The following is a 24,049-nucleotide window of genomic DNA, read 5'->3' on the forward strand; positions in this document are numbered from 1 at the left end:
AGGTGAAAGGCTTCTCATCTTCCCACTACCAACAGGAGTCCAGCCGTGAGAGGAACGGCTCGGGGGCATACTGGTAGGTCCCGCCGTGAGGGCAATGGCAACAACGGCAAAAACACAATCCCCAGCAGGCACTGCTTGACGCTTGCAGGGGACGTCATCGCGGTGCCTGGAGGCGCGATATCAGCCGAGCAGCCTTCCCGCAGCGCGGGACGCCTGCAGGCGTGCGGGGCGAAGCCCAGGCAAAGGGCGGGCCCATCTGCACCTGTCTGCGGCTGGGCTGGGCTGGGCCAGGGCTCTAAATCCTTGTGGCCCGGTCTGTGTCCCACCAGGGTACGGCATGGCGGACTGAAAATTGACAAGGTACTTGCTTGACTTTTTGCTGATTGTAGTGACTGTGCCCTGATTTAGTTTTAACCAGCCACAACTTTGCATCAATTCTATAGTGTTCTGTAGCCACCTTGTTGTGTCCATTCTGAAGCAAGGGGGCTTGGTTTTTCTCCAGTACTGTGGGCTATATCAAGTGTTTATTAGCATAAGCTCTCCCAGGCCAGCTGGAAATGGGCAAAAGGAAACTGACTGTGAGGGAGCTTCAGGGTCAAATGCCGCAGGCTCTGCTGGAATGATAGACTAACCAGGGCAGCTGATGCCTAACTGAGAAAAGACTCTCTGGAAACGGAGAAAATAGCACTGGGCAACGTTGGGCGTGGTTTAGCTCAGGAGGAAAACAGGGTTCTAATAGAAGAAATAGGCTCCTCCATACCCTCAATTACATTGCTGGAAGGCCAAATGGGTGATCAGACCCACCTACTGCCACTCCTGTGGCCACCCTAACTGCAGGTGATGATTCAGATGGTCCTCCAACTAAGAGAAAACGAACTGCGGGAAACAAAGCCTTGAGAAAGTTCCCACAGACTAAAATCGGTACTGACTAAGCCAAACCTGGATCTGTTGCTGGATAGCCTCATTTTGAGACTAGAGACTATGACCAAAGCCTTATTATCACATGCAATTGCCAAGGTAGAAGGCATTAAGTTAAAACTTGACTTTTGTTTCTATACATAATAACTGTTCTTGCTGGGGCGATATCGCAGCTGTTGGGAGGGGTGAGGGGCGTTTGTCAAGTTGCTAATGGCCCGGAACGCACACACCAGACCGGTAGCTTACAAGTAGATCAGGTAACTGGTATTCAGTCCCCACTGTGTATGTTTCACCCCAGTACAACAACTACTGAGTGCACGCCATTGGAGGGGGGGGGCGGCATCGAACCACGGGCAGTTTGTCAGGAAACCCGGGAAAGTGTGAACGAGGATCTCCCATCTGCACACGTTAGTCCACAACAAACGGGTAACATTGACAAACAAATGTATAATTGATCTCCCACCCCAGTCCGCGCCTTTAATAGCTGTGCTTGTGGGGATTCCTCCACTTTCATCCGATACTAAGGAAACTTCATTAGATTTGATACATAAGACCATCCACTGGTGTAATAATAATGTGATAAATGGCTCAAATATTACTCCAGATATCATTATGGCAAAAAGGATTGGTTGGATCGCCACGGGACTAGGAAAAATATGGAGGGGTATTGTATAATTACATACTAACAAGAATTAGTGAAGTAAGTTAAACAGTAAGTCTAGTAACCTCCATATCTTCTAGCATACAATTGTCTAGAAATCGTTCAAGAAGACGGTATCTTCATACGTCGTGCTCTTGTTCTTATACGTGACTTTAAACAGGCATGGATGGACAAGACCAAATCTGGCATTGATGGCTCTCAGTGCTGGCCTCATGTCCGAAAATGCATTCAGTCTGTCTGCTGTTGCCTTGGCTTAATCTTGGGAATAGAAAAGGGTAGAGCCGTGCCAGGAGAATCTAACCTTGACCTTGACTGCTTGCAGGACCTTCAACAAGTCTGTGTATTCTAAAAAATACAAAATAACTCCTCTTGGTTTATTCGATGAAGATACAGACTGTGAAACATGACCTAAATGATGAGCTCTCTGAATGTTCAATGTCGGAGATTCAGGAAGATCCAGGAGTTTTTGGAGAAATTATTGGAAGAGGGAGAGAGGATTAGGGACTTCAAGTCCCTCTACTAAGCCGTAGATACGTAGATTGTTGTGTCTGTTAAGGTTTTCAAGGTTCTCAATCTGTTTTTGAAGATGCAAGATCTAAGATTGCATAGAAGTGACTTGATTGACGACATAATGGAAAGACTCCATTTTGTTTTCTAATTGAACAACCCTACTCTCCATGTGTGACCATTTATCATCCAATTGTTCAAGGCGAATATTGGTCTCTTCCATGTAAGGTTTAAGAGCTTGTACTTCCTCAAGGATTATTTCCATATAGATTGAAGGAGGAGATCTAGTTGGTGAAGGTGGGTCTTTTTTAACCCTTTTCCCAGATGAGAGAGCTGATGTGCCCAATAATTTGGATGCCATTTTGGAGCTAGGAACTGGAATACCTGAAGGAGGGAGATTTGATACTGCACCTTGTTCTAAATTCACCATTTTCTCTTGAAGAACGCAAAAAGGGTTGAAGTTGGCCACAGATGAAGAAGAACTATGCACAGAACGACGAGCAGGCTTTGTTCTCCCCTTACATAAGGTAGCATAAAAGGGACACGTAGCCAGAATATCAAGGAAACCTCACCAGGTGCACAGCAGAGCAACAGAAATGATAGCATACACTTTATGAAAAACCAAACACTATAGCAGGGCTAGAGGGATGTTTAAAGACCAAGCCTAAGTATTATCCCCCACTGAAACTAAACTGATAAACAACAAACTTAGGGGTCTGATATTAGAAATCCAATTGTGATTCTATAATCTTGTCAACATGTCAATTGTACATGAGAACAAACAAAGTAGATCTAGCAGACCATATCACCAAAATGTGAAGCGCCAGTAAACGTAAGTCACCCCTAGTTGAGGATTCCCATCAAAAGTCTTGTATGAATCAATATTCTCATTTGGTAATCCTTATCGGGTATTGTGTCTCTTGATCATTGAGACCACTAGCATACCCTGATAGCCAGTTCGGGGTAGCGACCCACAATCACAAGGTACTACCACATGGTGCTGATACGATGGGAATGTGCAGTGCAAAAAACAATATAGGTGGTGGTTAAAAAAGGATAGGGAACTTAACAAAGACCAGTTTTAATAAACGTTAGCCCCTTCCTCTTTAAAAACAAGAACAGTGTAATATAGTCATCGCAGTCCACACAAATAGCTGCGAAGAGACCAACATGTTTCAGCCCCAACGGGAGATTCCCCAGGCTTTCTTCAGGGTCTCTGTTCTATATATATGCTACTGCTACTTAGTGAATAAAGTGTGAAAAAACTATACAAAAAAACACACAAGTGCAAAACCAGTAAAGGATATAATATTTCTTCATCTGTGTAAACTCCTCTCTTCGGCACCTGGTGACTTAGAAATGTCTGTTGGGGACAAACGTACAAGTGAATCACAATCAACTAACATGGTCTGATAAAAGAGATGCACCGTTTCTCAAATGTATACAGCTTCATTACTCACCCAGAGTGCCCGGGGAGTGGACCTCACCTCTTCCAGGACCTGGCTCAGGATATGTGAGACCCCGCTCTACAAGGATAGAAACCGACTTCATAAATACAGAGAACAGAGGGATCAAGCATTGATCTGCTCTGGCCATGTACAAAATATGAAGTCAAAAGGTCTTCTATACATGGAGTTAACTAACAACTACCAACTGGTTCCTACTTTACCCTCCTATCCATTCCATTCTTAGCTATGAACTAGGTCTCTACTCACATTATTGTAACTTAGTCAAAAGTTAAACGACGGTTGGCAGTCTGGAAAATAGTGGAGCTGAATTCCTACCTGTCCGTCGTTGTCTCCGGCTGTGACTGAGTCAGGGGGAGGCACCGAGTATCCTTCGTTCCTCCCATTTAGCTGGTCTGGTCTGGAAAACCTCAACCAATCGGGACCTCCGAAGGAGGGGCTGTGCCAAAGGGTTGGGATGGCTACCCTAGTCAGTCGCGTTGTCTCTCATCAAACGCTGATATACGGGATTAATTAATGACAGGGGGAGGCAAGTATGTGTCACTGTCTGCACTCGGTTCGTTCGTGATGCAGGACGGTACTTTAGCGCGTGATCCCGCGAGGTTACCGAGTGAAGGGCTACAAAGTGATGGCACGCCAGAGGCTTGTGTAGTCTAATGATACAACTTCCGCTCTGAGCAGCGACGGCACTCGCTCCCGAGTGAAGAGCCACCCAAAGACAAAGCCCGGTCACAATGTGTAGTCTACAAGGAACGCCAAACAACTATGAGGCGAGATCGTGGGCCAAAGAAACAGAACTACCAAATGACGTTATGCCGGTATGATCGGTAGTTCGTGTGTGCAGGACGGGACGTTAGCGCGTGATCACGCGAGGTTACCGAGTGAAGGACTACAAGGTGATGTCACGCCAGAGGCTTGTGTAGTCTAATGATACAACTTCCGCTCTGAGTAGCGATGGTATTCGCTCCCGAGTGAAGAGCTACACAAAGACAAAGCCCGGTCGTAATGTGTAGTCCGCAAGGAACGCCAAACAACTACGAGAAATAGAACTACCAAATGACGTAATGTTGATATGATCGGTAGTTCGTGTATGGATGCAGTCATGACAATGTTTCACGGCGTATCCTCTCGCAATGTGTGAATCACATCTCAAGACAGAGCTACAATGCAATTGATAGCGGGAATGAAACTCCAAAATAATGGACATTGCTCGTGTGTGATTCACTCGTCAAGCCCCAACTAAGAGTGAAGATAAAATATGTTCACCTAGCAGAACCTACAAGAAATACACACCCACTGGAATGTGTGGTTTAGATAGAACACCAAACACCTTTCGGGCACACAAGCGGAATAATGTAAGTGACGGTCCATATTGTTAAGTCTCTTCCTACAGTAATATATGTAAGGATACAGTCACCATAATTCCTTAGCAAGTCCAATGCATCTCAGGTAAAGGACATATCAATCTCGCCTATCTTCATGTGTACTTAAGATAGATTGAACCAGGGTATGTCATCGTTCAGTCCTTGTCTATCTGTGCCCAATTTAAAAACCCACTTTTGTTCTCGCAGGAACAGAAATCTAGACACATCACTAACATGTGGTGGAATGAACGGTTTTTCGAGGACATGCCACTTAAAATCTGTTTCTGCATGGTTGTGTGTGATGAAATGTTTGGTGAGTTTCGAAATGTCTTTCTTGCACCGGAAGGTGCTTCTGTGTTCTTGCATCCTCACGCGCACCTTGTAGACTACACATTGTGACCGGGCTTTGTCTTTGGGTGGCTCTTCACTCGGGAGCGAGTGCCGTCACTGCTCAGAGCGGAAGTTGTATCATTAGACTACACAAGCCTCTGGCGTGACATCACTTTGTAGTCCTTCACTCGGTAACCTCGCGGTGTAGTATCGGGTTCCCACGGCCTACATGCTCCGTAGATAACCCACTTACTCTGAAAGAACTGTTGGCACGGAAACTGAAAAGTACAAAGAACAAGTTTATTAAGACCCCATGGGGTGGTGGTACATTCCTACAGCACCCTTCGGCAATGCAAGAAGTATCACACCGAACGTTGGTGTGATCCGTTCTTTTATACAATTTACAGGTAATAAAAAGATAGGCGGTACAAAGTTTACAGAGTTTATGTACATATATGGTCATTTTTGGAACACAGCCAACTCATGGGAGGGGTTACAGTCCCACTGGTCAGTTTGGCGGCACATTCCTGAGGGGTGACTGGTCAGTTGGAACTGCGCATGTACAGGCTTGACCGTTGCTAAAAATAGCCTGTTGCTGGGCAAAATCGAGTGGTCAGTGGTACGGACAACGGACTAAAGGGCATGCTGACCACGAGGCCGCTCATTCTCTAAAATGGCCGCCGCAATACACAAAATGGCGTTTTGAGTATGGTCAAGTTAAGAGGGAAAACGTGTAGCACAGCTAAGCGCTAACTCGGCCATTGTCAAATTACGACAGACGACCCTTTTAGCGTTTAGCTGAAGCTACCTCATAGTGCACGTAATCGGGATGTTCATCTTCAATATCAATTAGCATTATTTGAGCTACTTCTTTATGAAGCATCATTTTGTTGTGAGCAAGAGCTCGTCTTGATGGTATACAAGCCGATAAGCACATGGAACATAAAGCTGGGCCACACTGTATACATAAACATACAAGAAATAATATCCCAACAATGATACATAAAATCGTTAGCAGTTTCCAACCCCAAGTGGTAAGCATCGACCAGAACTACCCTGAAAGAGTCCAAGTTCCATTGTCCGGGTGTATTTCAGCTGCTATTTTGTGCAATTTAGAAATGGCATCATAAACTGATGGCGAATTATCAGGTACGTATACACAGCAGCTACTTCCGATGATTCTACATGCCCCCCCCCCCCCCCCGATCAGCTAGAACCACATCTAGAACCATTCTGTTCTGAAGCGTAACAATCCTAGAAATCTGAAGTTCTTCGGTAATATTTCCTAATGCAATAGCAGTATCATTGGCTACAGCCTCAACAACACGGGTCAATCGTCGTATTTTCCTACTATTCAAAGCAGCCCCCACAAAGGAGAACAGTCCCAAATTAAAGTCCACATTTTGTTGCAGTGCGGTATCCGTCTGGTCAATATCATCCAGAACAACAGTACGTTTAACACGGTTTAACACGAAATCGTGATAAAGGACATAGTCATTATGATACATTGGTGGGGCAATGAATACAGGGGGCAATACAAAGGATACATAGCAAGTGCCTAACCATCCCAACGGAAGCTGATGATAGCCCTTAGTTCCACAAATAAAATACGTATTACGAGATGCCACAAACGATATACCACTCGGGCTGTCAAACGTGAGTGTAGTATGGCATTCACTTTTCCCGACCGGGATTGTACCTTTATTACGTATGCACAAATCAGCTTTAGTTGCAATAACATTAATAACATGCGAACTGGATACATTGATGTTTCTTTGGTTGCTGTAAATACGGGGTGCAGATGCATTGTCGGGGCGGTATTCTTCCCATTCGAATCGAGTACCCTCAGCTCGCGGGTACCCATCCCGGTCATGGTAGCAAATTTTATTCAAACGGAAAAGCACCCCTCCTTTCGTTGGCCATCGCAAAGTGAATAGCAGAGTGTACCAGGCATTGCAGGACCCATTATGAGAAAACGGGAGCGGAATGAGTGGAGTGCCCCCTTTCTTCTGATGACCAGGCAACATCCCACACACCCAACAATTGGAAGTATTTGTCATGTTATGCGTATGATGCAGAATCTGAATAAAGCTATTGTTCAAATAGGTCTGCCGGTGCCGTTCTTCATGATAGGGCAAGGTGAAGTGAAAATGTTCAGATGGGGCCGGGGTAGTCGGCAGCAAATGTTCACGTGCAGGCACCACGAGTTCAACTACCCAAGCTATCACTGCTATTACCACAATTGTCAAGACAAAAAGGATGGCACCAAGTATTCTTTTGTCTCGTGATGCAGAAGACGCCATGGTTCAAAGAGTTCTCAATGTCTCAAATAGTTCAAAAAGTTCACAAAGTCTCAAATGTACATATGTGTGTATATTTATACCTAAAAAAGAAAAATACGGTGCTGAGCTCCGAGGTAGCCGTTGTTTTCTTCTCCGGGGTCAAGACGGGTGTTTCTACTCTTGGCAGAACTGATCCCCCCCCCTTGAGATTCCCGGTTTCCGTTTCACAAACCCCAGAGCGGTAACCAACCAGTCTCGAAAACCAAAAAAAATCTTCTCCTTATCGTGGCCGCAGATCGTAGCGCTGTTTTCCAGAAGCAGTGTGGTCCGGGAAGGCTCCCTCGACTTCGGCCGATGTCACAGCTGGGCTCTTTTCTTTTTCCAGAATCTCCTTGTAGTCAGTCAGCACGGCAGGATTCACCAGGTCCGGAGAGACACGTCGGCAGTGAGTTGAGTGTATCCACCGCTTTCTGTTGGTCACTCGTACAGCTGTTTGAGTAGCCAAGAGGACCTGCTCGGGGCCACGCCACCTCGGTTCCAAGCTGTTCGCCCTCTCAAACGACCTCACCATGACAAAGTCACCAGGTCGAAGATTGTGAGCCTCTCCAGTCGAGTTGTCAGGGAGCGCTTCTCGAACCTGTTGATGAATAGAAAGCAAATCATTTGTTAATCGTGCCAAATAATCGTTCATCATTATACAAGGCACATCATGTATCAATCGCGGCTTAGGCACTCCCCAAATATTCATAGGCCTTCCAAACACCACTTCATACGGTGTGAGGCCTGTTCGAGAGTGGGGCACTGACCTGAGAAAGAGCAATGCTAACGGTAAAGCATCCGGCCTCTTTAATGACGTAGACGCTACAATCTTAGCCAGTTTTAGTTTCAACGTGGCATTGTACCGCTCAACAAGACCTGCTGACTGAGGGTGGAACACAGCATGAAACTTCTAATGGATCCCCAACCCCTTCAGCACATACTCCACAATTTTCCCGACAAAATGAGGCCCATTATCACTCCACAAAAATTTACAAACTCCAAATCGAGGGAAGTACTCCTTTAGCAACACCGTTGCCGTTGTCAAGGCTGTATTATCTTTCGTAGGGAAGGCCTCAACCCATTTGCTAAAGGCACACACCACCACTAAGACATACTTAAGGTTATTGCAGCGCTCAAGCTGGATATAATCCATTTGGAGTACCTCAAATGGTGCAGATGGTGGAACGAACCCTCCTTTCGGAGTATGGGTCCCTTTCGCAGGATTCTGCTGTAAACATATCAGACAGGTCTGTACTACTCTCTTGGCTGTATTGGCAATCTCGGGATGCTCCCAAACTCGTGATAACAATCGAGTGATCGCAAGAGCTCCCACATGTGCTAGTCCGTGAGTCATCTGAACCATCGCTTGCAAGTAAGCTGCAGGCAATTTCCACTTCTCCATGTCTTTGCTTCTCCAGCAACCCTCGTCGTCTAGCACCCCATCTGCTGCTCATGCCGCAAGTTCTGCTTCAGTCGCTGATTTTTGGATATCTAATATCTCCGCTCTAGCATCGTACCATCGCTCAGCTTGTGATTTTGTTACATACATGGGGGAGTCAGTTCGGGACATAGCTGTTTGTCTTGCTATGCTATCTGCAAAAGCATTTCCTTGACCCACTTTATCAGTGATCTTTTTATGGGCACTGCATTTAATGATCGCTACTTTCTTCGGGCAAAGCAACGCGTTTAGGAGATCACGCACCAATTCTCCGTGCATAATGTGTACTCCATGTGAAGTTAAAAACCCACGTTCTCTCCAGAGTAGCCCGAAATCATGTGCTACTCCGAAGGCGTACCGGCTGTCTGTGTATATGTTCACACATAGGCCAGCACTCAATTCGCAGGCTCTTGTCAAGGCTATCAGCTCTGCTGCTTGAGCCGATTTCTGTGGTATTCTAGCTGTTTCTACCACTGTCTTAAGTGTCGTGATCGCGTATGCTGCGGAAGTCGTACCATCCGGCAGCCTCAAACACGATCCATCAACCCACAGCTCCCCATCCACATCTGGAAGTGGCATATCCTGTAGGTCAACACGACCCTTTGTCTGTTCCTCGGTCAGGAAAACACAATCATGATGTTTTTCTTCCTGACCCTCCTCAACCGGATAGGGCAATAAAGTGGCAGGGTTCAGGGTAGCACATCTTTTTAGTGTGATATGTGGCGCCAAAAGTGTAAGCTCATATCCTGTTAAACGTGCACTGGTGAGATATTGGGTCTTTGTTTGATTTAACAGGGCATCTACTGCATGGGGAACTAACACCAACAATTTGTGCGATAACACTATTCCCTCACTCTGCCGTATAGCTACTGCTGTTGCTGCAACTGCTCGGAAACACCCAGGTAACCCTCGTGCTACAGGATCAAGGATAGCTGAGAAGTATGCGCATGGCCTCTGCTTATCCCCGTGTACTTGCACTAACACTGATAACGCGCACCCATCTTTCTCGTGCACGTACAATGTAAAAGTCTTTGAATAGTCTGGTGTACCTAACACGGGTGCAGAGCAAAGGGCCTGTCTCAATTGTTCGAAAGCATTTTGACATTCCTCTGTCCATTCAAGGGGCATAGGTGTAGTTTTGGACAGCAACGCCAACAACGGTTTGATAATGTGTGAAAACCCCATGATCCACTGTCTACAAAAGGACGTTAATCCTATGAAGGCACGTACATCTCTCTGTGTGCGGGGGACTGGTGTATCTAAAATCGCCTGAATTCGATCTGATGTTAATGCACGCCCCTCCTTAGACAAAAGATGACCGAGGTAGGTCACCTTGGGTCTACAGTATTGGAGCTTTTTCTTTGAAACTTTATGATTGTGCTGAGCCAGAAAGGAAAGTAAAGCAAGCGTACTCTCCTCACATTGCGCATAAGTGTCAGCAGCTAACAAAAGATCGTCGACATACTGAATAAGGGCAACTCCAGATTGCAATTGAAAGGAATCAAGCTGTCTTTTTAAAGCCTGGCTGTAGATACTCGGACTCTCAGTGTAACCTTGAGGAACACGACAAAATCTATACGATTTATTATTTAACGTAAAACCAAATAAGTATCTGCTATCAGGATGGATGGGAATAGAAAAGAACGCATTTTTCAGGTCGATGACACTAAAGGTCGTCGCCGTTGGGGGGACCAATGTAAGCAATGTCGTGATATCAGACACCACCGGGTATTGGGGAATGACAATTTTGTTAATTTCTCTCAAATCAATAATAAACCGATAGACTTTGTCATCAGTATCTTTCTTAAGGATCGGGAGAATAGGGCTATTGCAAACATTATAGGGGACTTCCTCCACTACCCCTGCAATGATCAAATCTTGAACAATGTGTGTCAGGGCAATTTCACCTTCCCTAGAGATCTTATATTGTGGTACACGTGGTAAAAGTACTCCCTCCTTTACAGTAATGCGAATGGGTGGAATAAGCATCTGTCCCACATCCGTATCTGAGGTCGCCCACAACGTGTGAGGGAGAGAGGCTAATGCTTCACAGTCTTGTATAGTAAAAAAAATCTGTCTGAATCCGGATAGTTATCGTTTAAAATAACTCGCACTCCCTCCGGAGCACAACGGATCGTCGCTCGAAAATATTTGAGCAAATCAATGCCCAGAATATTATCTGGAGTATAAGGCGACAGCAAAAATTGGCCAAAACTGAAAAATTTATCGAGACAAAGTGCAAGAGGCTTCGATAATGGGCTAGGAGTGGGTGTGCCGTCAAACCCAATACATGTAATCATATCGCCAGACAGGGGAGCCCTCGGAACCAAGTTTTTAGACAAGGCGCTACGAGTAGCCCCTGTGTCGACTAGAAACTGATCAGTAGAACCCAAGATGCCCGCTGATACATATGGACCACTCTGATCTACTGGCACTTCAACTGATTCCGTACCCGATCCTACGCAATCCTATGCATGCACATAATCCTGATGCTCCACATTCTCACCCTCCGATATCTGATACTGGTTCCGTCTGTCAAAGGTATTACGCTCATCCTGGCCACGGCCCCTCTCCTCAAACCTGCTACGATCACTTCCGCTACCTCACGCCCCCGAGTAACTTCCTCTCGACCGTCCACCTCCACGACCACGCTGACTACGCTGCTCACGAAGTACCGGACAATCATCAGCCCAATGCCCAAACTCCTTACAATAGGCACATTGATCCTCCGCTATATCCGTACGCCCGTACGACGCATTACCCCCTCCTCGTCTGCCTCTATCATTCCCTCTAAATTGCGTTCCACGAACCTGTGCCAACATCACCTTCGTTTTCAACTCCTTCGCTTTCTTATCTATACTTTCTTTAGCCTCCAATTCCTGCCACTCATAATACTGAGCCATAGTTAACAAGGATGCAGGGGTCCCCGTGGCCCAGGAACTTTCACTCGATTTTAATCTCTTCGCAATCTCCGGTAGGAGATTAGCCACGTACTTATCCACAAACAAATGCCTACCTGTATCGTCTGTTAACGATTGACCACTGTAATCATGAAATGCCTCTTCGAAGCGTGTAAAGAAATCTGACACTGTTTCATCTGACTTTTGTTTGCACGAAGCTAACATGGTCCAATCTATTTTTTTAGAAGGAACAAGCGTTTTTAGTTTAGTTAAAATAGCCGCTGGAAGGTCTAAAATCAAATCACATGGCTTACATGCAGGCTCCCTGTCTAAATCGGCCTGGTTTATCTCCTTCCACGTTCCCCCAAGCAGTGTTTCATCATTATTTTTACGAATTAACCTCCACATATCAGGCGGAAGAATTAACCCAAAAAATAAATCTATATCAACGAGAGTCATGACACAGGACGAAATAGCCCCTTCCACCCCTTCATAAAATGCTGCTGGATTTTTCCGAAGATCAGGCAAAGAATTTTTAAGCGCCATAACATCTGCTCTATTCCAAGGCGTATACACCCAATTATATATGAAATACCCCTTCGCATCCTTAGACGTTTTATCCTCATCTGTACCATCCCCCTTAGGGGGAACATACAGAGGTGCGGCTTCACGCATAGGCATAACATGCACGTTAGAATTCTTATCTGAACCCCGGAGAGAACACTCCTTAGACGACTCGGCGGACTCCGACCCGGATTCTTTATTCTTTTTCCGTTCGTCCCGCAATCTGGACGTCTCATCCCGTAGCTGGATCAGTTGCTTGTAAAATGTATCGACATCTGCAAGAACAAATAAACCTTTATCCAAATTCTCACGATGAACCGACACAGCCTTAGGTTCTAACGTGTCCGAAAATTTACGAAATGTAGTAACAACTTCATCAGCCAAAGTAGCCAAAAAATACATCAATTCTCGCTCTGTCCATTTACCCCTCTCGGCAACAACCTCAGTCAGAGTAACAAAATTTGTATTCACTTTACGGGCCCAACTACGCAAGTCCGCGGCTTTCTCCGCAGATAACCTGACACTGGATTTATCCCCTTTTCCTGACTTATCCTGTCCTTCGTCGTCAGATTCTGCAGCCGGAGCCGTAGGCGAAACGTACGGAGGCGGTGATCGATCTAGTAATGAAAAATCATCAATTTCATTAGTAAGGACAGGATAAAGTGGTCGCCGAATAGGAAATTGACCCGTCGTTTGCAAATTTCGTTCCCGTTCCTCCCTCTCTCTCTTTTCCTGAGCTTCCTTTTCCTCAAGCTGTAAAGCCTTATCTCGAGCAGCCTTGCGCTGCTCTTTGTCCGCCAAGGCAACCTCACATTTCATTCGTTCACGCAGCGCTTTCTCCCACATTCGTACACAATCAAACATGTTCTGTCTAAACCTACGTTGAAACAAACACTGCTCCACAAACTGAACCTTTCGCAAATCGAACGACCCATGTAGTGGCCATTGCAATTCAGGATCTGTTTTTGTATATTTATGCCATAATTTACTGTACATTATAGGGGGAAGGCCGAATTTGATGTACATTTCACGGTTTGGAGTTCCTTCTGGAGGAGCCGGCTGTGATTCCGCTAACCTAATTGAGGTACCATTTCCAAGACAGCACATCCCTCGGAGTGTGCTTAAAACAGGCATGTTCGAAAAGTATCACGAAAGCGTGATACCGTATAAACTGGCACTTACAGTACTTCACACAAATGTGCCGCTCAAAGAAAAAAAACAAAATTAGAGAAACATCTCTACATGCCTGCCTATGTGAAGTGCACTACACATATAATTCAAAGATCACAAAAGTCACAAAATCACAAATGTTAGCTAACTCAAATCATAGACACAAATCATAGAACTTCGGCAAGCGTCCGAAGACTACCTTACCGATCACAAATCATAGAACTTCAGTAAGCGTCCGCAGACTACCTTACCGATCACAAATCTTACCCAAATCTCAAAGGTCCAGATTCCAACTGCCAAGGTCTTTAATCGAATCAGCCAAACGGCACTTATCCAGCAACGCAGACGATCAAGAACTCAGTCGGAGACCGGCGCCACCTGGAAGGTCAGATCGGAAGGAAGGGAAGAAACACCGTGGGTGCCAAGACTCGGGTCACTCGGTGGCAGCGTACGCGTCCATGGCGAGTTTCCAAACCTTCGTCACGACCTCTCCTTCGGGCATCCGAGTCGCCGATGAGTCCCTTCGTGGTCGCCAATTTGTAGTATCGGGTTCCCAAGGCCTACATGCTCCGTAGATAACCCACTTACTCTGAAAGAACTGTTGGCACGGAAACTGAAAAGTACAAAGAACAAGTTTATTAAGACCCCATGGGGTGGTGGTACATTCCTACAGCACCCTTCGGCAATGCAAGAAGTATCACACCGAACGTTGGTGTGATCCGGTCTTTTATACAATTTACAGGTAATAAAAAGATAGGCGGTACAAAGTTTACAGAGTTTATGTACATATATGGTCATTTTTGGAACACAGCCAACTCATGGGAGGGGTTACAGTCCCACTGGTCAGTTTGGCGGCACATTCCTGAGGGGTGACTGGTCAGTTGGAACTGCGCATGTACAGGCTTGACCGTTGCTAAAAATAGCCTGTTGCTGGGCAAAATCGAGTGGTCAGTGGTACGGACAACGGACTAAAGGGCATGCTGACCACGAGGCCGCTCATTCTCTAAAATGGCCGCCGCAATACACAAATTGGCGTTTTGAGTATGGTCAAGTTAAGAGGGAAAACGTGTAGCACAGCTAAGCGCTAACTCGGCCATTGTCAAATTACGACAGCGGGATCACGCGCTAAAGTCCCGTCCTGCATCACGAACGAACCGAGTGCAGACAGTGACATATACTTGCCTCCCCCTGTCATTAATTAATCCCGTATATCAGCGTTTGATGAGAGACAACGCGACTGACTAGGGTAGCCATCCCAACCCTTTGGCACAGCCCCTCCTTCGGAGGTCCCGATAGGTTGAGGTTTTCCAGACCAGACCAGCTAAATGGGAGGAACGAAGGATACTCGGTGCCTCCCCCTGACTCAGTCACAGCCGGAGACAACGACGGACAGGTAGGAATTCAGCTCCACTATTCCTAACCCAATTGATTTACATCTAGGCTGTTTTCCAGACTGCCAACTGTCGTTTAACTTTTGACTAAGTTACAATAATGTGAGTAGAGACCTAGTTCATAGCTAAGAATGGAATGGATAGGAGGGTAAAGTAGGAATCAGTTGGTAGTTGTTAGTTAACTCCATGTATAGAAGACCTTTTGACTTCATATTTTGTACATGGCCAGAGCAGATCAATGCTTGATCCCTCTGTTCTCTGTATTTATGAAGTCGGTTTCTATCCTTGTATAACGGGGTCTCACATATCCTGAGCCAGGTCCAGGAAGAGGTGAGGTCCACTCCCCGGGCACTCTGGGTGAGTAATGAAGCTGTATACATTTGAGAAACGGTGCATCTCTTTTATCAGACCATGTTAGTTGATTGTGATTCACTTGTACGTTTGTCCCCAACAGACATTTCTAAGTCACCAGGTGCCGAAGAGAGGAGTTTACACAGATGAAGGAATATTATATCCTTTACTGGTTTTGCACTTGTGTGTTTTTTTGTATAGTTTTTTCACACTTTATTCACTAAGTAGCAGTAGCATACATATAGAACAGAGACCCTGAAGAAAGCCTGGGGAATCACCCGTTGGGGCTGAAACATGTTGGTCTCTTCGCAGCTATTTGTGTGGACTGCGATGACTATATTACACTGTTCTTGTTTTTAAAGAGGAAGGGGCTAACGTTTATTAAAACTGGTCTTTGTTAAGTTCCCTATCCTTTTTTAACCACCACCTATATTGTTTTTTGCACTGCACATTCCCATCGTATCAACACCATGTGGTAGTACCTTGTGATTGTGGGTCGCTACCTCGAACTGGCTATCAGGGTATGCTAGTGGTCTCAATGATCAAGAGACACAATACCCGATAAGGATTACCAAATGAGAATATTGATTCATACAAGACTTTTGATGGGAATCCTCAACTAGGGGTGACTTACGTTTACTGGTGCTTCACATTTTGGTGATATGGTCTGCTAGATCTACTTTGTTTGTTCTCATGTACAATTGACATGTTGACAAGATTATAGAATCACAATTGGATTTCTAATATCAGACCCCTAAGTTTGTTGTTTATCAGCATACACTTTATGCCAAGACAATACAGTCTCAAGGAAGGATAAGTGAAGCAATATTAAAAGAAACACCAGAAAAGCTCCAAAAATAATATAAGCTACCTCGGGACCAGTGAGAAGATATAAAATAAGTAACTTCAATGTAAAATATTATCTTTGAGCACTAAGTACAAGCAGGAAATAAAAAAAATGGAGGCTTTCATGGCTTAAAAAGCCCAATGGTATTTATATCTGAAGTGAAAACATCCTCACGGCAAAAACAAGATGGCGGTCACAATCTCTGAGGGAAATGCCACAATTCAAAATATTGGAAAATGCGGTTTCCCGCTCACCACAAGGCACCTGTTGATGGTAGAAAACATTTGCAGTTACCTAATTTTTTTTTCACAACTTTTTTTATTAGTTGGTAATCTTCAACTTGTGCACGTTACTTCATTAAACGACGCCCCGTATCTCATGCTTAACGACAAGGTCTTGCTGGGATACGAAGAAAAAGCCTCCTGCACTACGACGGATCTCACAGTGGAGCGGCCATTCCCGTCCGCGTCCGAGCCACCCACCCACATTTGGGAGAGAGGGGTGGGGGGAGAGTGAGCAGACCCAAAAACCAATGAAGTGTGAAAAAGGCCGCTTTATTGGAACAGGTGCACATTTACAAATACACACAACTCGGCAACCGCCTCACAATCTAAATCACAACCCAAGTTTTTGTTCGTTTTTATTTCAAACCCCAAACCCCGCCCCCACCCCACACCCTCCATCACACCCACCCCCACCCGTACATACCCAACACAAAACCATACAAACCCCAATAACATTATAACATCACCTAACAAATATAAAATATCACATCTCCGACTATAAACCAACTGATCATATCCCCCGACCCATATTCTCCGAACCCCACCTCAATCAGTCTGAAAAATCCCCAAACAAGATCCGATTACAACTAACGGGTCCAAACTTGGCCCAAAATGACCATCACATATCAAAACCGCCACGCACCTGTCCCAAGCGACAAAAGAACAACGTAAAACCCCATGAACACATGTTTCAAACAGCAGCCAAACAATTAAATAAATAATAGAAAAGATCCCCTAAGAAGAGGGAGGGGAGGGAGGGACAAAAAATTCTAAGCTCAACCGGCCACCAGGTCACCAAGCCCAAAATGGTGCCCGGAGCGAGGAGCCCCGCCCATTTATAGCGGAACGCACAATACAACCAAAATCAGCCCAAAAAACGCCCAATGGAACCTGCTAGAATAAAAACCCCCACCCAGATCTCCCAAACCGCCCGGGGGAGGAGACCTCCCGGGGGTCGGCTGCCCTCCCCAAGCCCCCCTTGGGAGTGAGGGGTGGGGGGAGAGTGAGCAGACCCAAAAACCAATGAAGTGTGAAAAAGGCCGCTTTATTGGAACAGGTGCACATTTACAAATACACACAACTCGGCAACCGCCTCACAATCTAAATCACAACCCAAGTTTTTGTTCGTTTTTATTTCAAACCCCAAACCCCGCCCCCACCCCACACCCTCCATCACACCCACCCCCACCCGTACATACCCAACACAAAACCATACAAACCCCAATAACATTATAACATTATAACATCACCTAACAAATATAAAATATCACATCTCCGACTATAAACCAACTGATCATATCCCCCGACCCATATTCTCCGAACCCCACCTCAATCAGTCTGAAAAATCCCCAAACAAGATCCGATTACAACTAACGGGTCCAAACTTGGCCCAAAATGACCATCACATATCAAAACCGCCATCCAGAAAGCCGTGGGGTGAAAGATTGATACGGAGAGAGCCCCACCTTTCTGCCCCCCACACCGACCTAAAACAGGGGGGGGGGAAAGTGGGGGGGGGGTCGAGGGAGAGGGTTTTGGAGTGTGAGAGCCAGATGTGGACCCCCCGCTCCGATATTTGAACATCCCCCCACAGAAGGCCAGGGGAGGACCTGTTGCCAAGCAATTCAGACACACGAAAGGCTCCAAAAAACATCCACACCATCAACGTGGCAAACAAACACGCTTCCATTCGGTCAGTACACACAACCGGGAGAACAGAAATAACTTGAAACAGCCTTTGCCACGACAAAGGGGATCGCAAAGTGCGAATAGCACTACTCTCTCTAGACCACCCCTCCAACATTCTCCTACCCAACTCCCCAGCCGACGGAGAGTAACCCCACAAAAGCTTACCCATGAAAGAAACACCAGCCAGTTTACCGGAAATAGTAATTCTAGACAACTTCTTTATCCATCAAACCCAAAATGAACTGTACCACATCCTCCGACCGTTGCCAATCTAGTTCCCGCCAACAAGCACCAGACTCCAAAAATTCCTTCCAGGCTAACTCATACGCTGTCCTCGTGGAAGGAGCCAGGGAACCTAAAACCAGGTGAAGGACCCGGTGTTGCCTACCGTCCACAGGTGGTCTGGCATGAGAGTCGGCTCCTCGTCTGCCTCCAAAGCAAGCCCACGGAATCTCTCCCACTGTGAACGAGACAAAGCATCCGCAATGTCATTGTCCACGCCAGGAACGTGCAGGGCCCGAAAACAAATATCATGTTTCAGACAACCCAACACAAACACTCTCAGAAGCTTCAAAATCTGGGGATCTCTGGCCGACTGTTTGTTAATCACCTGAACCACGGCCATATTATCGATCCGAAAGAGAACCTTTTTGTGGGCCAACTCCGCCCCCCACAGTGTGACCGCAACAACCACAGGAAAAAGTTCCAGAAAAGCAATACTTCTACCACCATTCTTCCACTGCAGGGGCCACTGTTGAGCACACCACTTTCCTTGCCAGTAGAGACCAAAACCCTCACTACCAGCGGCATCAGAGAAGATCTGTACCTCCCAACACCAATCCACCTCCCAACTCAAAGGCACACCATTGAAGGAATGTAAGAAGAAGACCCACATACGTAAGTCCTCTTTCACCCCCGCAGACAGTCTCACCCTATGATGTGGAAGGGAATGACCAGACAAAGCTCTGCCCAAACGCCTACAGAAAGTCCTACCCGCCCGAACCACTCTGCAGGCAAAATTCAGATGTCCCAGCAAAACCTGTATCTCTCTCACAAACACTTTCTCTTTCCCCAACATAGTTCCAACCAGCTCAAGCATTTTCTGTTTCTTGTCCAATGGAAGACGAGCCTGCATCAAATGAGAGTCAAGCTCGATCCCCAAAAAAGACATGGTCGCGCAAGGACCCATGGTCTTCTCCGGGGCCAATGGCACACCCAAGTAACTCATCAATGATTGAAACGATGTGAGAGCCGCTTGGCAAACCAATGAATCGGCAGCACCCACAAAAAAGAAGTCGTCCAAATAGTGAGTGACAAGGTCATGGCCACTCTGTGTAGTAAACCACCATTGAAGAAATGTGCTGAAAGTTTCGAACAACGCACAAGACATGGAACAGCCCATTGGCAACGCCTTGTCCACGTACCATTTTCCAAGGAAATGGATGCCCAGAAGACACCAGTCTTCAGGATGGACTGGAAGGAGCCGAAATGCGGATTTGATGTCGCATTTTGCCATCAGAGCATCAGGGCCCGCAGAGACAACCAGCTGCATGGCTACATCCACCGATGAATAAGATACTGATGCAGCTTCAGCGTCAATGAAATCATTCACCGACCCACCTTCAGGCCACGATAGGTGTTGAATGAGCCGGAACTGACCAGGCTCCTTCTTGGGGACTACACCAATAGGGGATACAATTAGGTTCACCAGAGGCCAATCATCAAACGGGCCCGCCATTCGACCCTCACTTACTTCCTTGTCCAATTTCGACTGTACAATGTCAGGGTGTTCGCTCCCTGACTTCAAATTCTTGGACCAACGTCTTAAACGTGGTCCTTCATACCCCAAACGAAACCCCACCTGAAAACCCAACAACAAGACCGACCGCAGCTCGGCAGGCTCGTAGTCCCGTAAAGCAGCGGCCAATCGAGTAACATTAACCGGCGTACGAGCCTTTGGGCCCAGCACCGGACGAAGACTTCCCTCCCCTGGGAGCTGAGGGTTGCTGTGGTGGCACGAAAGTTCCTGAACTTTGTTGAGAACCCTGGGGCCCTGGAGTCCTAGGACCCCAGCAACGGGATAACGGATGACTCTTCCTCCCACATTGTGAACATTCGTGACGGAATTTACAGAACTGTCTAGTACAGGTCCCGGTATTAAAATCCCAACACGTGCCGGTAGGCGACTGGGTAGTAGAGATGGCCCCCACCCCTCCCCGGGTGGGACGGGACTGAAAGGGACGATATACTATAGGAAGACCGCTGGCTGTAAAAATGGTTTTACCAGAGGCAGACGACCCCATCGTTTGCTGCCAAAGGTCAGAGTCCAACTCACCCCATTTCGCCTCAGGATCCCAAGCCATACGCGCCCTAAACTCCTCATCATATTGAGCCCAAGCATAATCATTCCTAGTTAGCTGAGCCTTACGGATAACATCCATGTACTTAAATAAGGACACGCAGCGCTCAGGGAACTTTTCACAGTAGACGCTGGCAAAAATTAAAAAGGCCGCCGTCCAATTTTCTATAGTCAAAGGCACTTTAGGGCGTTTTGCCAATTCAAACTCCTCCTCCTTGGAACCCTCTTTAGCACGGACCTCCCTGTGGAGCAATTTCAACAGTTCCACATACTCACCATTCCATATCCTTTCCTTCGTACTGAGCATCAAATGAGCCCCCAAAGGCTTCGTAACACCCATGTACGGCAACTTTTTGATTTTAAGTTCTTTACTGTGAAGTACATTTTTCGTAGTGCCCAAACCAACCGTGGACGTGCCACTATCCACCTTTTCACTGGTATTGATATCATCCCTGTTTGTACCTACACCTTGATCTCGTACAACACGTCCTTTATGTAACTTGCCATCCTTTTCAGTAGACATTAAATCTACACCAACACCAATAGACACCATATTGGGCCGCACGGCCTGAACCACATTCTCACCTGGACGTAAAAGAGGCGGTTGACTGGCTTCCGTCCTCCACGCCGTCTGTGCACCGTCGTCCGCCCTCCGAGGAGCCCTCACCGAGGGGCCGAGCACTCGTGGCCTTGACGATTCCACACGACTCCGAACCACTTGGTCCTGTAACATATCACGAGAAACATTAACATGCCCCCCCCCAGACACCAACTCACGAACTTCGCCCTCTTCAGGGCTATCTTCATCATAATCTAAAATGAGCGATTCCTCCAACTGAGGGGGGGCAGGGACAACCACTGAAGTCTGCCTTGACTCCACCGTGTTCGAACGACCATGGGCCTTACCAGCCCTTACTCTGGACCTAGGCGGGGAGGACGACTGAACTCGTCTATACATCCCCCCACCAGAACTACTGACAACCTGTTGACTTCCAGAAAAAGATAAACCAGTAGTATAACCACCACGGGGCACGAGAGAGGTCGTACGTAACCCGCTCCCATGTACAACGCTGGAATCCACCGCTGAGGACGGGAAGGTCGTGCCGGACCCGGAGGCACCGCCCATGTTGACATCCCTCGTTGGGACCATCGAGGTCGTAGTAAACCTGCGTGTGATGGTCGCGGCGGGATCCCTCGAAGGTATGGGACGTGCCGCGCTAGGCTCCACCCGCACTTCTCCTCGGCGTACCCGGGCTGCCTGCCGCCCTGCCAAGTCTGCTGCCGTAGGTCGAGCTTCTTCCTGCAAAGAAAAAGGCCGGACTGGTGTGCCGGGTCCCTCACAAAAACCAACTCTATGTGCAGAAGACAAACCGCCAACAGCAAAACCGCCACCCCTGCCAGACACCACAAAACTTCCAGAACTAACAGCACTTTTTCTTTTTAAAGCATCGCAAAGCCGAGGAGACGGCGGACAAACCTCCTCATCCGAGCTACCATCCAACACAGCCTGAATAATCCTCGAAGCAGTTCCCTGAGCATCCCAATCCTGAACCCCCCTAACAGCAACAGCACCCCGAGATCCAGGCCCCGAAACCACCTTCATACCAGGACACTGAAACTCCCCCGCCAGCCTATAAAAAGACCCTTCTCCATCCTCAAGTTGCCGAACAACATCCTCTCCACTCACTACCCCCCCGATAGGAAGGTCTCCCACCACCTCCAACTGGCGGTAACTCCCCACCGACCCGCCCGCGTCACCCAAATCCCCACCAGGTATAAGAATGTCAGACCGACCAACACCCTCCCCCAAACCCATCTGGGCCCATTCCCCCTCCCCCAAAGAACTGCAACCCCCGGACACAGCTTCCCCCCCAACAGATCCCGAGGGAGAGAACAATAACGGACTCTGCATATCCCTCCCCACAGAACGAACAAGCACACCACGGCCCTCAGGCCCGCCAACTCCAGGATTCGATACCAAAGGACGCGTTATGGGCACACCTACTACACCACCGTCAACCGATAATGGGACCTGAACCACATGGCGGCGGATAACGCTCAAAGGAGCGACCACCTCCTGCATGTCCTGACCCGAAGCACCCCGTAACGGCTGCCGCGCCACAGAAACCACATCCAAAATGGCCTCCGCCCGCCCCATCTGTGTGACGTCAGCCCCCACCCCCGCGGAGGCAGAAGCCGAACGCCGCGTGCAACCACGTTGCCTGGAAGCACGACGGTCCCGCAAAACGGGAGCAGAGGCTGCTCTTTCCCGCAAACCCACCTCAGAAACCTCCCCCTCCACAGTAGGAAAACCACCTTCCCCAGCCACTTCCAACAACGAGGAATCCAAAGAAACGGCCGGATCAGAAGAACTGGCATCACTCCCCCGCCGGGCCCTAGAACCCGCCCGCCGAGTCCTGGAACGACCCCGTTCACTTACCCCATCCTGCCTCCGACGTTTCGGAGAGTAACATGCTGCCACCACAGCTGACACCCTCGCAGAGGCCTCCCGCTGGGGGCGCGGGGTCTCAGTCTGACCCCGGTCGCCAATGACCAGGTCCAAACGCCCCGCCTCGCTAAGTAGGCGAATAGCCTCCAACACTCGGTAATCCTCACCAGACATGACCACGAATCAGAAAGCACAAGGAAACAAGACAAAAAATTCTAAGCTCAACCGGCCACCAGGTCACCAAGCCCAAAATGGTGCCCGGAGCGAGGAGCCCCGCCCATTTATAGCGGAACGCACAATACAACCAAAATCAGCCCAAAAAACGCCCAATGGAACCTGCTAGAATAAAAACCCCCACCCAGATCTCCCAAACCGCCCGGGGGAGGAGACCTCCCGGGGGTCGGCTGCCCTCCCCCAAGCCCCCCATCTAAATCTCAGTCGGCGTGGTCATCAGTGCGCACCGTCCGGAGTTCTCCCCTTCGCCTTGCCCCACTCACGCAAGCCACCCATCCATTCACAAATCGCGGGTACTGTAGTTTGCTTCCAGCAGATCGCCTCCCGTCTCTAGGCGAGTACCAGTCCCAGGACGGTGATCCAGTGACTCATTTAACAGATTTCTAATATTTCCGTGTTAATCCCTGTGCCTGCAGTTTCTTTCTTTTTTTGTGCGCTAGTGGTGTACCCTCGCTTTTATCCGCTATAATTAATTTTGTGGTCTGGGAAACAGCACTGTGGGAAATATCGGAAAGGGTGTGCACGGGATATATTGAACGTGGTTAAATGTCCGCACCCTTGTATAAGTAGCCTCGAGCAGGGAAAGTGATTAGCGCCTGCCATTTTTCTAAATTTAGGGACATATATACTATGTGAAGCAAGAGATGTTAATGTTTCTTTATTAAGTAACATTGAATAATTTTAAACACTTTAGTGACGTGTTCTATTTTCCATAATTTACAAACTATGTTCAATCAGTCTACATTGTGCTACGATGATGACAATTAATGTTTTTATTATTGACAAAAGGAGGAAATGGCAGTTTC

At 47.4% G+C, this 24,049-nt stretch overlaps 1 protein-coding gene across 2 annotated transcripts in view; it reads left to right on the forward strand.

The window, feature by feature from the left end:
* The window catches only part of DHX57 (DExH-box helicase 57), a 432,068-nt gene that overhangs the window by 55,360 nt on the left and 352,659 nt on the right, over positions 1-24,049 (forward strand). The gene's annotated exons all lie outside the window — the stretch shown is intronic.

The sequence above is a fragment of the Lissotriton vulgaris genome, chromosome 6, assembly GCF_964263255.1.
Source record: "Lissotriton vulgaris chromosome 6, aLisVul1.2, whole genome shotgun sequence".
Classification (NCBI taxonomy): domain Eukaryota; kingdom Metazoa; phylum Chordata; class Amphibia; order Caudata; family Salamandridae; genus Lissotriton; species Lissotriton vulgaris.